This window comes from Spea bombifrons, chromosome 1 (assembly GCF_027358695.1).
Source record: "Spea bombifrons isolate aSpeBom1 chromosome 1, aSpeBom1.2.pri, whole genome shotgun sequence".
Classification (NCBI taxonomy): domain Eukaryota; kingdom Metazoa; phylum Chordata; class Amphibia; order Anura; family Pelobatidae; genus Spea; species Spea bombifrons.
The window spans coordinates 162441300-162447324 of NC_071087.1; the positions used below are offsets into that span (position 1 = coordinate 162441300).

General features: G+C 43.9%; 1 protein-coding gene across 1 annotated transcript in view; it reads left to right on the top strand.

The window, feature by feature from the left end:
* Positions 1-6025, top strand: part of TPGS2 (tubulin polyglutamylase complex subunit 2) — a 320830-nt gene that overhangs the window by 199344 nt on the left and 115461 nt on the right. The gene's annotated exons all lie outside the window — the stretch shown is intronic.

A 6025-nucleotide genomic window follows, 5' to 3' on the forward strand; every position in this document is an offset into this window, starting at 1 on the left:
AGCAGAGGTGGTAGAGGGTAATACAGTGAGGGTATTAAACATGCATGGGATAGACATACGGCTCCTGAATCTAAGACGAGACCAACGACTGATTAAGGTTTGAGTCTTTACAGCAGAAGAAACGGGCAACCAGACGGGGGCCGGATGGGGCCGATCTGCCAGCAGATTCTGTGTGATTCTTTTTTACAGTTTGTGTTAAGAGAACATTATCGGAAATGGGATATATTTGGGGAAGAAAGGGTGTTTGCGGGTGCTGAGACGACCTTGGCCTAGGGGAAAAATTGTTTAAATCCACAAATAATACCAAGAAAATGCTTCTGTGACAAGAAAGTGGAGGGGTTAATAGGGTGACGAAGAAACACGCACACAGGATGCAACTAAACTGCGACAACAATGATACAAAGTATAAGAAAGACAACTCTCACAGGAACAATGACATCACAAGTTCACAAACAAAACAAAGATACATTATACTATTTACTAACAAATCCTAAAGACAATAGAATGTTTACAAACAAATGCTACTTTGTTGTACTTGTCAGTAAATATGTATGATGTACGTGACATGGTAGATCATGTAGTGAATCCACGTGTCATATGTTCTTTAGTGATGTCATATCCCTTCTACACCTATAATAAGTGTAATATTATATATTTTTTTTAAAATATGATATTACGCTCACTAAGGGGCCGGCAGCCCGGACCAGGAATTATTAAGTGAATACTTTGCGATTTCGCTCCGAGCTGCAGGAAAGCGGGACTAAAAGTCCTCATTATCTGAAAAAAGGCAATTATCTTTATCTGGTTAAAGCCGGGCAGGTTCTGGAAAATGGTTGAAGTTCCCTTGGGTGCAGAAAACTCTCCTTTCCTTCCGCGTTAATCCCATTAATCTCCTCCGCCAGGTCCGCGTGGCTTTAATGGACGGGAAATGAATTCAGACGTTGCCTTGATCTGCGCCGAGCTGGGAGGTTTTATTTTACCGTTCCGGGTAGAATTCCGTCATTTCTGAAGCATAAAGTCTTTTCTTATACCTTCCTCCTGCGCTCACAGATTTCCAGTTCATTTCTGGCTGTTTCTTCTTTCACTCGCGTGAATATCAGGAAACTTTTCAACAGAAACTCCTTCCAAATGCTGCGCTGTTATCTTTTTTAAACCAGTTTGTATTTTTTGCCCCATAATATAAAGTTTTCAGGCAGCTGCATATCAGCCGTTTGTATGATTCTCGCTCTGTTATCTGATCCCCGATCTACTAACCCCCCCGACTCCTTATCATACTGCCTGTGGGGAACAATAGAATGGCTCAGTTTAAATCACTCACACAGACTGTCTGACTAATATGGCACAAATGACTTCATTAGTATTGCCATAAAGCATCAGCTCAGTGTGGTGTTGGGCAGGGAAAGTCACCCAAAATATCACATGACTGACAGCAATGGTGGCCTCCAGGTTTACAGATAACTATATACAGCACGGGGGGGGGTGTAATATTACTGTATACAGCACGGGGGGGTTATATTACTGTATACAGCATGGGGGGTTATATTACTGTACACAGCGCTGGGGGGTTATATTACTGTATGCAGTGCTGGGGGTTATATTACTGTATACAGCGCTGGGGGGTTATATTACTGTATACAGCGCTGGGGGTTATATTACTGTATACAGCGCTGGGGGGTTATATTACTGTATACAGCGCTGGGGGTTATATTACTGTATACAGCGCTGGGGGGGTTATATTACTGTATACAGCGCTGGGGGTTATATTACTGTATACAGCGCTGGGGGTTATATTACTGTATACAGCGCTGGGGGGTTATATTACTGTATACAGTGCTGGGGGTTATATTACTGTATACAGTGCTGGGGGGTTATATTACTGTATACAGTGCTGGGGGTTATATTACTGTATACAGCGCTGGGGGTTATATTACTGTATACAGCGCTGGGGGTTATATTACTGTATACAGCGCTGGGGGTTATATTACTGTATACAGTGCTGGGGGTTATATTACTGTATACAGCGCTGGGGGGTTATATTACTGTATACAGCGCTGGGGGTTATATTACTGTATACAGCGCTGGGGGTTATATTACTGTATACAGCGCTGGGGGTTATATTACTGTATACAGCGCTGGGGGTTATATTACTGTATACAGCGCTGGGGGGTTATATTACTGTATACAGTGGTGGGGGGTTATATTACTGTATACAGCTCTGGGGGGTTATATTACTGTATACAGCGCTGGGGGTTATATTACTGTATACAGCGCTGGGGGTTATATTACTGTATACAGCGCTGGGGGTTATATTACTGTATACAGCGCTGGGGGGTTATATTACTGTATACAGCGCTGGGGGTTATATTACTGTATACAGCGCTGGGGGTTATATTACTGTATACAGCGCTGGGGGTTATATTACTGTATACAGCGCTGGGGGGGTTATATTACTGTATACAGCGCTGGGGGTTATATTACTGTATACAGCGCTGGGGGGTTATATTACTGTATACAGTGCTGGGGGGGTATTACTGTATACAGCTCTAGGGGTATAGCTTAGACAGAAGAGTATTTTCCCATAGTGTCCCGTGCCGTGGAATATGTATATATATATGTTATTAGTTTGGGACAGAGAGGAGAATGATCCCGACAATAATCGTTCCATTCACTGATAACGACTCCCCGGTGAATTATTATATATATTATATTATTATATTATTATATTATTACAGCAATCGGCGGTGTAAACACAAGACTGTGCCTGCCAGCAGGGTGTTCCAAGATCCTCCCAGGGCAGAGGCAGACGCCTAAAATACCTTTTTTTATTACCGAATGTCACAAAGCGTCAGCTCGCTACAAGAACCCCTCATTAACCACTTGCCGTGACCTGGTTATTAGCGCATGCACTAATTCCCAGGTAATGGGAGCAATTAATGCAAGAGAAAAATAATAATAATAATAATAATACATTCCTGGAGAAAAGGTTATGTTAAGGTAACAATGAATATGTATAAATTAAAGGTTAGTATTATTACTCTGATAAAAGTATTAAAAAAATATTAGCTATTTTATATAATATATAATATAGATTTATTTATATTTATATAATGGAATTTTATATTATTAGATTATTATTATTTAAATTATTTATTGATTTTTTTATCAGCCAGATAATTAGCAATTAAGGGGCAAACCTGCTGAAATATTTAATTTTTCCCTATCTTCGGTTGCCGTCTAGAATCTACAGACTTTATTAGCAAAATGACTGTAAATTACGGCAGAATGACTGGCGAGTGCGTAGCCAAAAGTCTCACGTTTAGGTCCGAAGCGCCGAATGCTTCCAGGATTTTATCTGCCGGGGACATACAGATGAACACAGAAACTGCATATGGAACAATAGCCCCCCCCAAAAAAAGGATACATTGTAAACAAAGATATTTTTGTCTCATAGATACATTTTGCTGGCTTGGGGTGGGGGGGTTATTTTCAAAATATAAGCTTTCTTCATGCTCAAAGAGACAATGCGGCCATCACTGCGGCCATCACTACTCCCATCCCTTCAGCCATCCCTGCGGCCATCACTGCGGCCATCACTACTTCCATCACTGCGGCCATCACTGCAGCCATCACTACTCCCATCACTGCGGCCATCACTACTCCCATCCCTTCAGCCATCCCTGCGGCCATCCCTGCGGCCATCCCTGCGGCCATTGCTTGTATTTTAATGCATATGGTAGCTGGGGGTCCCTCTAAATTTTTGTGGAGTCCCCCTTGCTCTACAGAACCCCCCCCATACACATTCTCCTCATTGCAGTCGGGGGTCTTAATGCGTCTGTCGGGATAGTAAACTGTCCCTTTACTATTTGGGGGGGGGGTAGAGTCAATCAGGCCAATTCGGACATGGCCGCCTTAATCCTCCAAGTGCCCCTGGTGCGAGCACAACGCCTGGTAGAGTTTGTAATGGGGGCCGATGATTCGGAAGGCCGCGTCCGTATTTTGGAAACGATTGTAAATTTCTGGGGCCAATCCCCCCCACTTTGTTCCACCCAGAGATCGGACTCCATGAGGTAGGCGTCTGGCACTCGCTCCGTGTTCATGACGGGCCTCGACCTGCGTTCCCGCGGTAACGGGTAATTGTCGAGCTGGCAGCTAAGTCTTGTTTTTCAGATGCCATCTCTTCACAGAACCTGCCGGGGCAGCGGCCCTCTCACCCCTCATAAACTCAGAAGTAAAGATGGCTGCCTCGCCCGCTCTTATACGTCGTAAACAGGAGAGACGGCAGAGAAATCGCCTGATTCCGTAAAATCTCTGATATCCTACGCGCCTGTGTATAACGCCAGCTTCACGCGTTTACATAAACTCACACTCACACATACTAACACTCACAAATACTCACACATACTAACACTCACACATACTAACAAACACTCACACATACTCACACTCACACATACTAACACTCACACATACTCATACTCACACATGCTTACACTCTCATATCTATAGTCAGAACCCCCTTCCCTTCACGCTGATCGCGTCAGGTTATGATGTCATTTCCCGACACTCAGACCCAGTTTAAAAGGTAAGATCCCCCGAGCTCCCCCCGAGCTCCCCCCGAGCTCCCCCCTCGCCCCCGGCAATAAGTAGTCGGGTATAATAATAATAATAATATCCCCTCTTTCAGAAAGAGGGGTGAATTGTGCGCATTACACCCGAGATTTTTTAATTTTAGTTAATTCAGCCGCTTAAATCTAGTTCCTTTTCGATTTTATGACGCAAGATTAGCAAATTAGAATAAACATTCTTTATCTAAATTCAATATTTATTTTTCTTTTTTTTTTTTTTACATATAAATATATAAACTGTTAGAAAACTCTGTATTTCTCGAATGGCTCCGCAGACGCTGTCCAATAATTTAAGCCAAACGCCGCTGATATTATTATTTATTATCAAACACTCCTTGGAACTATTGTGAAATTCCTAAATTACAGAGGATTTCGCCATAAACGTTAATTAACGTTAAACACGGAGCGAGATTCATGGAAATGCGAAGACAAATTACAGCTTACTGCGTATTTTTAGCTTAAATATCATGTTGTCGAGGGAGCTGCGCTGGGTGGCCGACCAACAGGGCCGAGGGACTACTACTCCTTCACACGGTCTCCGCCGAGGTCGCGTACAGGCAGCGCTCGGCAGAGATTCACACCATGTGACCGCCTGACCATCACACCTATACAAGCTCGCCGGACACCCCGTTCCAAAATCATGGCCATTAATACGGAGTAGCCCAAAGTCACCTGTGGCAAAGGATGGCGTCCTACGACCGCGCCGCGTTTACTGAGCTCTTCGGCACGAGCCGCTCCGCTGCCGACGTCTGTCTAATGAGACAGCTGCACATGGGCCCGTGGGTGCGGCCGAGACCCCCAAACTCAGTAATTAGGAGGGGGGGTCCATGTACTCACCGTATAGTAATTGATTACGAGGAAGAGGAGCCGACGCGTTCCGCCTCCTCTGTCAAACGTTTTGGGGATTTATAGCGGTTATTGAAGTTTCGCGCTCGTCTTTGGGGGCTGATCCTCTGAGCTGACGCTTTTGCGCGGGACCGGTTTAAAAAGCTCGGTAGTCGGGCGTTTTTGGGGCAGGGCGTTGGGATTTCGATGAGTCTCTGAATAACCGTTAGTTACTGATTGGGTTGAAACCCCGTCGCAGGGTTCAGTATAAATACCTCGATTGTTCATTTTTTTTTGTTTCTCTTCTTACTCATTATTCCTCCCCGATTATTACTAATCCAGGGACTGTATTTACCCAACCCGTCTACAAGCGATACAATCTCTCTACAATTAAAAATTAGGGATGTGCCCCGAGTACTCCAGGTGAGAGAAACATTAATTTAAAAAGCATTAGCCGGATACTAAATAACAGAGTAATTAATTAATTTATTAATTCTGACGATCCGCGGCTGCCATCCTACAGAACAGAACAACCAATCAAATCACTAAGAATTAAATAATGGCGCTCACGGATT